The sequence below is a fragment of the Squalius cephalus genome (genome assembly GCF_949319135.1).
Source record: "Squalius cephalus genome assembly, chromosome: 19".
NCBI classification, from domain to species: Eukaryota; Metazoa; Chordata; class Actinopteri; order Cypriniformes; family Leuciscidae; genus Squalius; species Squalius cephalus.
Genome location: NC_137140.1, coordinates 29,048,584 through 29,060,830, shown reverse-complemented (window position 1 = coordinate 29,060,830; position 12,247 = coordinate 29,048,584). Strand labels below are relative to the sequence as shown.

The 12,247-nt window shown below is 37.9% G+C and overlaps 1 protein-coding gene across 1 annotated transcript in view; it reads right to left on the bottom strand.

Annotated features, from left to right (window-relative positions):
• cox10 (cytochrome c oxidase assembly factor heme A:farnesyltransferase COX10) overlaps positions 1-12,247 on the bottom strand; it is a 41,154-nt gene that overhangs the window by 11,583 nt on the left and 17,324 nt on the right. The gene's annotated exons all lie outside the window — the stretch shown is intronic.

Genomic DNA, 12,247 nt, shown 5'->3' with positions numbered 1-12,247 from the left:
TTATGATCATCATTATCAATGTTGAAAAAAGTTGTGCTGTTTAATATTTTTTTTGTTGAAACTGTGATACTTTTTTTGATAAATCTTAGATGAAATGAAAGGTCAAAAGAACAGCATTTATCTAAAAATGAAAATATATATTTTTTGTACCAATGTAAAAGTCTTTAGTTTTTGACCAATTTAAGTATTAAATATCTTCTTTTTTTTTTAAATCTTACTGACCCCTTACTTTTGCAATGGAATAGGCTATATAAAATTGGTTATTGAAGTATTCTAAAACAAATTTAATAAAATTCACGCTGCTGTAGCAAGAGCACAGCTAATAATTGGTTGCACTTTTCTCTTTGCAGCATACAAAAAACCTCAAACACTTTGTGAAGGATTTTCTCTGAAACATCTGCTCAAGATATCCAACAAATGCATGAAATTCAAACCCTTAAATGGATCGATATGAATGCATATGTGTCTGAGACAGAACGACAGAGGTTGCTTAGGTGCAACGGGGACGATTAAGGTAAAAAAAAAAAAAAGTTGTGTTTTTGTGTTTTATGGCTCCTGCTGGGGAGTCTGCACAAAATTCACTTCGGGGAATCTACAATGTGAGACTAAAACACAAACACATGGGGCATTTAAACCCAGGAACCGGTTATTCAGTCTGTGAGAGACAGCACATGCACCTAATGAAGAAAACAGATAGCTCACTTTTCAACTGAAGAATTTCAGGATCCATTTCTCCTAAAATATGGCCCCCATAAAATAACTAATAAACAGATAATCCATTTCTCTTTTCCTCTCTTAATTTACTGTCCATTTGACATCGTAAAAGAGTCCACGCTTAAAAATGTTCTTGTGGTAGGTAATACATTTCACACAGATTACATTTATATTTTGTTAGATACCTCAGAGAACAGGACCGTACCACTGCGGAGGACAACGGGGGGAAATACATAATTATCTGTGACGGTGCGTGTCTGTTTGGCCTTTCTAAGCGCCCCCTCGAGTTTAAAGAGGAACCCTGCTAGTGCTATTTGCAACAAATAATAACATCCATCAATTACATGAGACTTCCCAGCATGCATTTTTACATAAGGATAAGAAAAAAAAGAATAGAACTTCATATTTAGACTAATGTAGGACAAACGGACAGGTCAATAAAACATCTCAAGGAGGTAACAAACGGACTCTGTGACAAACGTGTCTAAAAGCCGTCACAGAAGATTGATGCTTTTTCATTTTGTTTCAGCTATTTTTGGCAGCGTTTTCAAACTCGGACCAATGTCATCCAAAGTGATAAAGTAGCCTGATACAGTGCAGAGGAAGTTGAAGCCCAAAGTGTGTTGTATAAAGTTGAGTGGAGGGTCTGCTGAGTCTCAAATTTATTCTCTCGGCCGTTAGTGTTATTGCACTCGAGATCCCGGACGGGGCAGGGCACAGATGTGGCCGTAGCTGAGGTCCCTGCAGTTTTAGGGCCGAGGTGTTAATTCTATTTCCTGGGTCAGGAAGTGCGTCAGTTGGTCGCCACAGAGCGAACTGGAGCGAATTTCTAGTGCTGGAACAGTCTCTGAAGTATTAGCCGGATGCTAACACGATTGTTGCGGAGTGTATCTTGGCTACGACTGCACATTTTAGACCTGTGAGATTTCAAAAGTCTTGTTAACCTGCAAAAGGACAAAATTTACATTAAAAGACTCCCAATAGTCAGTATAAATGCAGCCTGGGACTGAACACTAGCTTTGGAGCAATCACAAGAGTAAGCAAACTGACAAAATGTATTCTGCGATACTGAAAAAGCAACCAGGGTTTTGAGTGTTCAAGACGTTTTCGGTGCCTGTCAGAAACACTTAGTTCTCAGGCATTGTCTTTTTTCAGTCTATCTTTACGCATTTTTTCCCCTCTCAGACTGGTACATCATCTGCTTCACATTAACACCCCTTCAGTACGCTTATTGCTGGTGAAGATTGTGCTCTTTAAAAAAGAAAAGTGAGTACAAGTGTTAATGAATATGAAGTGCATGAGATTACGGGCTGTCAAATCTACATAACTAAAGTCCTGCATAATACGATTATTTTATTGTTTCTTCTGTGGATCTGTGCATATCAGAATATTACCATAACTTAAACAATGACTAAGGATTCATATTGTTGTGTTATTAAAGAGATAAAAGACACTGCAAGAGTAGATCTGACTTCAGTTTCAGAAGCACACTAAATATACACACTGTCAAGTCAGTGGCTGCCAAAATCTGCTTCTAAAATCTGAAAATGGCAATTATCAATTTAGCGAAATATTTCTACAGTTGACAGCATCACAGAAACCCTCTCATATATTAATTCAAAATATAAGAGTTAATGTTTTGATGACTGCATAAAGGTACGTTCAAACTTTTCACTAGGGATATACAGGCCAAATAATTATTCTTTACTGCAAAGCGATTTGTTACAGCAAGATTCCAGTGTATTCCGTGCGTGTATAAAGGAACCGTTGCATTTAATCCTCATTCCGTTATCCTTATCGACACCACAGGGTCTCAGTATATTTAGAAAATTGCTAAATCAGCACAAGAGCGATACTGCAGAGTCCACTGTACTCGCAGTGACAGGGCTCTGGGTTCACTCACAGTGAAAAGCACTGTGACTGCAGCAGCGTGGCAGGACAAAGTGACACGCACAGCAAACAAATGCTGCCTGGACTATGAGACCATACTAACTAATGCTGATGAGAAACTTACTGTAACAGTGACAAGTGTTTACTGAAGGGAAGTGCATCCGAGGGCAACACACACTTACATAAGCATGCAAACAAACACAGAAAATTCAGCCTAAATATTCTCACGGAGAGAAACACACGTGCATGGAGCCCGAGTAAATACACACTTACAGCGCAGCTGCTGTATATGAGAAAGACGTCGGCGTTGATCAGTAGAAATTGGTCAAAGTAAACACCACCTGCTCAAACACCTACTCAGCAACCTCAACTTTTTTCCTCCACCTTTGCAAACAAAAAGTACAATCCCAATTCTCAATCAGCGCTGTGTACATTGTAAGTACATGTATTCAAAGATAATTCCTCATGCTGTCAAAGTCCAGGTGCAGAACCAGAGTTCAGGAGTTGACGAGGTAATACTCTATCGATTTAACTAAATTACCTGACAAATTTCTAAAGAACAGCAGCAGAAAACTTCAGCTGCAAATCATCTCAAGTCCTTTTGAAAGAGAAATTCCTCTTTAGTTACAGCGACCGTTGAATCATTGTGGTTCAAGTTCAACTTGAGCTACGTGAGTTTTGCCAGGACCCTGCAGAAACTGTTCGGCAGACCAGTATGCTCAGCCATGTAGTAATTATACAGAGTGCCTGCAATATGATTATGCTTTAAAAGGTGCATGACTGGATCACAGTCATCTGAATTACAATTATGAACTGCATTTCCTATTTTTTGGAGAACAAAGGAGAACGAAACCAACAGAAAGGACCTCTGAATTCATCATTTATGATTACAATTATGAATCTTACCCTCCTGACACATCTGAAGAACTAATGTAAATGAATGAGTCCTACAGACAGGGATGTTTATGATGCTTTGGACAATTATTTTTTTAAATTGTCAAGATGCCTTCACTTCAAACCTCTGAACAATGGTTTCACTACTCGTGAATTTATGAGGATCGAAAACATATTTAGGAGGATCTCAATATGGGTACAAAGCTAATGGAAACACATTTTAACAATCTTAAATTGTGTTTATATCCAAATCAGGACAAGGTCAACCATTACGGTAACATTCACAGTTAAAATCGAGTAACAGTGGGTGTTTGCGTAGTTGAGTTACGATATTCATATTTGACATATTCCAGTAAGAGAATTATTTTATTTTGCAATGACTAAGAAATGGCCAAAATAATTACAATTCTGAATTTTGTGTAAAAATAAATAAATAAAATATACTAAAATAAAATAGTTACATAGTTAGGTTACATGAAAAACAAGATTTTCATTTTGAGATCTGCGAAAATGTATATTTAACAGTGTTATTAAATCATTAGTGTTTTCTTAAAGAGTGCTAGATTATGTTAAAGGCAATATAAACTTAAAAAATTGGAAATGAGCATGTACATTTTAATATCCAGTACCAACTGATACTAACAATAAATAAAAAAAACTAACATTGGCAGATATGGTGCTGATATATTGTGCATCCTCATTCTGGGATAGCACGCACAAAAGACAAAAAACATTTAGTAAATACGACCAATTTTAATTTTAAAATGACTTAAAGTTTGAACAGACAACAAGTAACAAAGTTGACAATCATCTAGATTCAGATATCTAGCAATGCAACTTTGGAGTCCATTGAGTCTAGGCTCATCCTGAGCCCTATTTAATATCCCTACTCCCTGCTATCTCCACACAAGAGCAAGGATGCAGGTCCTTCTCTCCCAGCCTGGTATCCGAGCTGTGATCATTTGGCCTCTCCAGCTTGGAGCACTGCAAGGAACCTGGCAGTAAGTCAGCTGGCACAGCGACAGGCTTGATTAATGGCCCGTGCAAAGCAGAGTTGAGTGCTAAACTGTCCACATGCTAATCAGCCAATTATGAATGTTCTGCTCTACACTAGCGCTGCCTCAGTGCAAATCAATGTATTTAGTTCTTTTGCCAGTGGGCAAAATTGGATAGGGAGTCTGGGAATGCTTAGAGATGCTGTCCTGAAGAAGAAAGGATAAAATAGCATACGGAAATCTATGCATCATTAGTTTAATCAGACAAAGACTTGCGTTTTGGTCATGTTAGCCACTCACACCCAGGAAAAGGCGCCATGATCTGAAGCCCTTCTTTTTCCAAAGCATCTTGTTTGGTTCCAGCACTACCATTCGCAGATGTTTTTGCAACGTTTCTTCCAATTATTACGACAACATTAAAAGGTATTTCATGGCGATGACATAAGATGGATGAGTGCTGTCGAGGTCAGTTGAGAGTTGGAGACGAAGGCTAAGCCAGTGGTTCTAGAAGCCGAGAACCTCCTGTGGGAATGACAAGCTAGTTCATCATCTTTGGCCCAGTGTCAGTTCACACAACCCAGACCATCACTAAGGTGAGCCCGAAGTTCGCCGTCATGATCTTACACCACAGCACCTCCCACTGCGATGGGGTTTCAAGTTAAAGAGAAAGAGCCCAAATGGCTGATGATACTGGTTGCGGTGAAATAAGACAACTGTGATGGATTGAAATTCAAACAACTTCATTATTGGTCATGTATTTTGTGCTACAACAAAAACAACAAGGCCTCCCTGAAAAAAATGAGGCAATTATAAGTTAATCAAGTCATTTAAAACCAAGCCAAAACAAGCCTTTCTTCAAAAGATCTGGCATATAAGGAACAATCAAAATAATAACTGGCCTAAAAATTTTAGGCAGCCTTTTTAAATTTGGTGATTTGAGCAATTTTTGGGAGCTACGCCAAGTTCCTTGTTCATGATGTTAAATGAAGAAACTTCCCTGAAGTAACAGCCTTGCGTAGGCATGTTTATGAACAGAGCTTTCTACTAAGAACCCTCATTCATCATGACCCCGATAATCAAAGCTCAATTTAAGTCTCTGGCAAACTAAACAAAGACACATTTGAGTCATACAATTATTTTAGCTGAGGACGCAAACATACTCAATGCGCCAAAAGGCCACGTTTCGCTTTGATAGGACTGGCTAGCCATACGCGTGATTTACCAGTGATATATTGGTTAAGATTAAATGTTGACATTCCCAGATTACCATTAAGACCATGAACTGTTTGTGCAACTTTCAGTCGTTTAATATCAGCATCTGTGAGGACGTCAAGCAAGCATGTGTTTATACAAGAACGCATGAGTGTGTGTTTAGATTATATCTGGTGCTTCCAGCTGTGTATGACAGCAGAAGGCACATGAGAAAAGCGGTCTTGCAAATGCACGCTTACTAAGTGTTTACATACAGACCTACAGTTTATGTCTTTATAGAGGTTGAACTCCATTTCCTACTGCCCCAATTCCATTGTGTTGAATTTGTCGCCATCAACAACCTGTGGCGAAAATGCACTTTTCCTCTAAACATTCTTGCCAACAGACATCTAAGTTTACTTCTCAAGAGGCTGGCTCACTTCAGATGGACACGGTTTGCTTGAACTTTTAACATTCCACCTCAACATAAGTTAACAAAGATGTGACATAAGACTAAACATTCTTCATTAAGCCATCACAGCAATGGACATCTGAAAGAATTGGTTTTCTTATCAAAATGTTCATGTCAGCACCCTCTCCCATCTACATGATCCGTGAGGTGGGGATGTTAGATTTTGAGCAGAAGAAATTTTGTGCGAGACAAATATTCAAGCATAACACGCAAAGCATACACACATTCCTAGTGCTATTTCACCTATAGAAAATCTTTTCAATGTCTAATCTGCCTGTTTTATTCTCTTTTCTTTATCAGCAGTTTGCGGTAAGTGCTTAGACATGTCTGGACATGGGTCATAAGATCTGTTTTCTCTACTGCAACTGCATCTATCTTTCTGTAAAAACCACAGGCTGCAGTTAACACCAAGACCCCAAAACAGTGTTTGCATTCCATAATTAGGACTCCTTTTCACATCCCAACACTTCTGTCTGTCAGCACATCTCAGAAAGGACATCGAGAAGGGAAGATGAAGGAATGGGTTGATTGCAGGCAAGAACAGCTATTGATTAGAGTTGATTTAGAGTTTTAAACTTCTAAAATAATCCCTAGCGAAGGTATCTAATGTGGACGGCACTGATATTAAAATCCTATTTTGTCTAAAAAATAACTATAAATAACTGTAAAATAACGCTATAAAATTCATACAAAAAAACTAAACTTAATCATTTTAAATGTGGAAAGTGATTTTAGGTTCAATTAAAAAATACAATAAGTTAAATCATTAAATTAATAAATAAAATACATAATTATTAAAATAAATAAATAGAAGATGCACTAATATCAACATAATGAGAAATACATTAAAATTATATAAATATGTATAATATATAAAATAAAAATAAATAAATAAAACTTTGATTTATCAATATATCTGACCAATACATTGTGAATCACTAGTATCCAAGATATCCAGCACACTGAATTTACTAGTTACACTATAATTTGCTGGGATAGGATGACAGCTGAGCTGCTCAAGATGGCCATTCCAATCTGATTTAATGCATGTAGACACTCCAAGTAGACAAGAACATGTTGAAGACCAAATAATGAGAGAAGAACATATGTATTCTGTCAAAACTGGTCTGTACCAAGTAAATATCCAAAAAACTGGAGGTCTAGACATGGATGATTGTCTGAAGGGCTCTAGCTCCAACAAACTTGGATTTGATCACCATCCTCTTCCAGCATTAAAGTTGGTAATTACAAAGCAGACACTAATTGTGGTTTTCAAACCCATATGACAGGGTGCCGAGCAGCAGCATCCATAGAAACCAACCCTGTTATTAGCCCGAAGGCTTCTGACAGATGGGGCATGGATTGAGTTAAAGATGCAAGTCTTGTTTTAATGGGGGCCTCAGATTAACCTCTGTATATATAAAAAAAGAAGAAAAAAAGAAAAAGGCCGCTCATCTATTCGGACCCATTCTGAAACCATCAAGGCACCATTGGAGAAGCATTTGAATTATTCATGCCTAAAGAACGGTGCCTTCTATACTAACAGATGGAAGCAGGATGGTTTTGAAGAGCTTGACTACGTGCAAAGTTCCTGTCAACCTCTGTCTGCTCTCGCTTCATGCCTTCGGCCCTCGAGACCCTTTCCGCTCTTCTTCTCATCCCCTAGTCAAGCTTGTCGAAAGTAATGTCAGACTGTTAGCTCTGCTGTCAAGTCCTCTGAGTAAGTCGTCAACCATCTGTCGCCATTAAAAGAAGCAAAATGGTTCCTGTCAGAGAGAAAACAGATTAGCAGGGACGACAGAATGACGCTTTGCTATGGAACGATGGAGGGAAACAGGACCCGCCATAGGACAGTGGACAGTAGGAATCAAAGAAAGATGTGAAAAATGGTCAATATGGCATATGAAAGAAATCAGCTGCCAGGATGCTAGGTGGCATTGCGCATCACCCACACGTTCTGAGGTTAGCCACCTTTGGGCTTATTTTGGGACTTAATTAATAGGTTTGGTGGTTAATTTATCCTCCATAAACCTCAAAAGCTCAGCCACACACAGGATATGGTTAATCTGCAAATCATAAGCAGAACTAGGGCTGGGTGTCAATACTAATACCTTGACTTCGATACCGGTTCCTGAACGATACTTTTTTCAATACCAATTTTATGAAATTCGTTTTAACAAGATTACATTACATATTAGCTAAAAAAAAAAAAAAAAAAAAAAAAACCTTTGGTTTCATTTTTTCAGTTTGTTGACTTTTTTTTTGTTACAGACTCAATGACTCATTTAGGCCACTGGGGGCGGAATATATGCCTCGCGCTCAAGCGCACTCTTAAAACTTGCCGCTAAGCACTGCCAAAAGCAACCTAATGATTATGAATGTGTCGGGAAAAAATAGCAAGGAGACATTTTAATTGTTTATTAATAAACTAGTGTTTTCTGAGTCAGTGTTGGCTGCAAAGATAAAGTTGACGTTGCTGACTCGTCATCTCCACAGTATAGAGAGAAATGTACCTTTCATTACATAATCAGAGTATTTGTTTTCGATTCGAATTGGTTCGCTTAAATGTAGACATTTCAAGCTTTCTATATGCCTATTTCTATATAGCAACTTTCTGCTCTTAAGTTTATTCCGTGCACAGTCAAGTGATTCATCAGATTTGTCGTGAATGCCGGTCTTGGCCGCAATTATCTTTTCGCAAATATTTATAATAACTTTTCCACACCTATGGGGGCTGGGACACTTACACACTACAACCTCAAATGTGAGCCACGTCTCTGGACGTAACTGGCGTAAACTAGTGTTTTTCCTTGATTCCTCGCCACAGCCAATCATGCTGCATGCTTACTGGCTCACTGACGTTGACGAGATTAATCCCTTAGGTATCAAATTTTGGTACCGAATGACAAGAGATTTTCTGATACTCTATTGTATAGAGGAAATTTGGTCGGTGCCTAAAATTTTACTCGATACCCAGGCCTAAGCATAACAGGCATCATAATCTCTCAAGGACTAATTTTTTTTGTGTGTTGCAGAACATGCCCAAGAGACTTACCCATTGGTTAGCCAATTGATGCAAACTACAAACTTGGCCTTTGATTCCAGCCTTGTAGTCCTTGCATTTCCTGTAATCTGATTAAATTATCTAATATTCATCAAACAGGCTTTTTTCTTTTTTTCTTTTTTTTTTTTTTAAATAGTACACCACTGTCATGAAATCAATGAGCAACATGTTGAAGAGCCAGTGGGTAGATTCCACTGATGTGAGGAGAAGCACAGCATAGCCGATCCCCCCCAATGGATGGAGAAACCCGAAAATGCTTTCATCACCTGCCTGAAATGAGAGCAGCGTCCTGAAACCAACGACAGCTGGCTGTTTTGTGCTTTTGTGTTCTCTGGATTAAGTGAAACAGCAGATAAAAGACAGAAAACCTTTCAAAACGAGCAAATAAAAGAAATGGATTGGCATTCTAAACCCTTTCGGCTTTGGAACGAAGAAAGTGGTGGAAGAATTTCAAAGAATTTAACTCAAAGAAACAGTTGCCAAATGAATATTTAGATATAAAACATGGAAAAGGAAAATACAGGAAAAGTGTTCTTAAGTGTCATCCATGAATAAGAGGCAGAAAGATGATAGATACAAGAACACTGCCTTTACTTCAAATGAAAGACACGGGAAACCAAAAATGCAACAGCCAATGCATCACACTAAAGAGGGCGAATACATCTGAATTTGACATGTAGTTGGGAAAAAAATTTCTTCCAAACACAGTGAGCTGAAGCCAATCCTGCTCACTGTTATGATATAATCCCAAAGAAGCTTCATGAAGTCACATCTGCAAAGATCACAGGAACGACTTAGCACATGCACAAGTTAGCGAAGAGCTGAAAAAAGAGAGCAAGTGATGACAATTTTCTTGAGGGGGATTTCCTTTCAAATCTCTAGATAAGAGAACAGTCTAGTTGCAAATACAGTCCACAAAGAATATAAAGCTGAATAAAATAAAAAAAAGCTGATTTTTTTTTTTTTTTTTGTGCAAATGAGAACTTATTTTAATGCTATAACAATTAGAAAAAGAGGAAGAGATGGTTAATTGCAGAAAGATTTATTGAAGAATTGTAACACTCAATATGGCAGCTGTAGGACTAAAATTCCCCCTTTCAGTTAAAACCATCTTTTTGATAGTAACATCTATTGCACATCATATGCATTAGATGAACCAGCCTGAAAATATATACAATTTATAGCATGACTGACAATTGGACATTGTAAATATTGAAACATATTCAAGACTTCAGACTTTAAAACACTGGAGTCTAATAAGATGGTCAAGAAGGAATGTTGAGTAGTAAATACCTAGCTATCTGTGTGTACATTGAATGGGACAAGTTTCTAATAAAAGCTTTTTTTCCCCTTGGCTAATAATAGTTCAGAGTGGCATGTGAGAAACAGACATTGACTCAGAGCTAGTCTGGAGTCACAAAGTATCACCACAAAGACAGGCCAGCAGGTGAATCATGCTCTAAAAACACAGTCTAACAATGGCCTCTTCCGCTTAAAAATGACTACCACACCTTTTAAACCACATACACAGACAGTAATCAACAATTATACCACTCAAGTCAGCCAAAAGAGACAGTTTCATGACAAAACATTGCATGTCAAAAAAGAAAAGTGAGCTTTAACAACGGATGTCAAGCTGATGAGGGAGACTGAATCGCATAAATGTGGCTTTTGATCAATTTAAACCCTAAGTGTGTGCATTTGCAAAATCTTTAAATGGGTTAGAGGGATGTAACACCTTTAAAATGAGTCAAGTGTAGTTTGAAGCAGGATAATTCAGTGGTTTTATCAATCCTATGTTTTGCTACTGGGGCAACGTCCAATTTCAATGGCAACGCAACACTTTAGAGATGCCTAGTCATCATTACATTGTAATTTTGTAGCATTGGCAGTTCTCTGCATGCAACAAACACTTCCAAGTTACAATTAGCATTCAACACTAGCTTGTGAGCATGGTGCTAACAGGGCAGCTTTTGTTAATTAGTAATGCATCCCAGTACTAAACAAAGTGTTCATATTGCTGTTGGCTTCTACATCCATCTGGGTTTAAATAAGAGTAGACTTGGTAAACATCTAGTTTTAACCAGCTAACCAGAGAACTCCTTTGAAATGGGTAAAAACGATACTGCCAATAAGTACTGCCGATAGTGCAATACATGAGAACACAATAAATATGTGAACAACCTTATATCCCTGTTGAGACAAAGAAAAACAGTTGTATTTTCATAGAAGCCAAATACTGAAGCACCAAATGCATGCATTATATTTACACCCTAAAAAGTTACATCACTTTAAATAATGTTTATTGAAAAAGACAGGTAACAATTCCATTAATAAACCTCTCACACCAATAACACTATAATAACACAATATATGATTCTCAAATCATATAAACAGGGGTGCACATCACTTTTTTGGTCTGGTTCTCAAGGGAGCACCTGGAGATGATGCTTGGTACACACGCTTTAAGTGGCACACTTTTCCTACAAGCTGCCTAAATGTAAAATAACACTATTTGTTCATTGTGGAAATTAAATATAGGTTCATCTTTGTTAAAGGTGTATTTTATTTTTATTTTATTAACATTAATAACACAGACAACAGCAGGAATTAGGGATGCCACAATTCTCAATATAATATTGAACCGTTCGGTACGACATCCACGGTTCAATACGCGCTTATGAATTGCGGATTTTTCGGTTTTACGTTTAAATAATTTATTTCTCTCCGAATTGACTCTTTGTGTGTGCCTGTAAGTCTACGAGCTGATAAGGAAATTCCCCGCGAGTAAATATTCAATCACTATGCTCTAAAGTTAGGGGGCGCTTAACCATCATTCCACACTTTAACATGGCAAGCGGCGGTGAAGTGAGGCTACAGTACGAGGAAGCGCCGGCGTCTTTCAAATCCGTGGTGTCGGGACATTTCGGTTTTGCCGTTGAGTATAGTGCCGAGGAAGAAAAAACGGTAAACAATAAAAATAACTGTGTGCAAGCATTGTTATACACGTGTAGCCTACTCAAACAG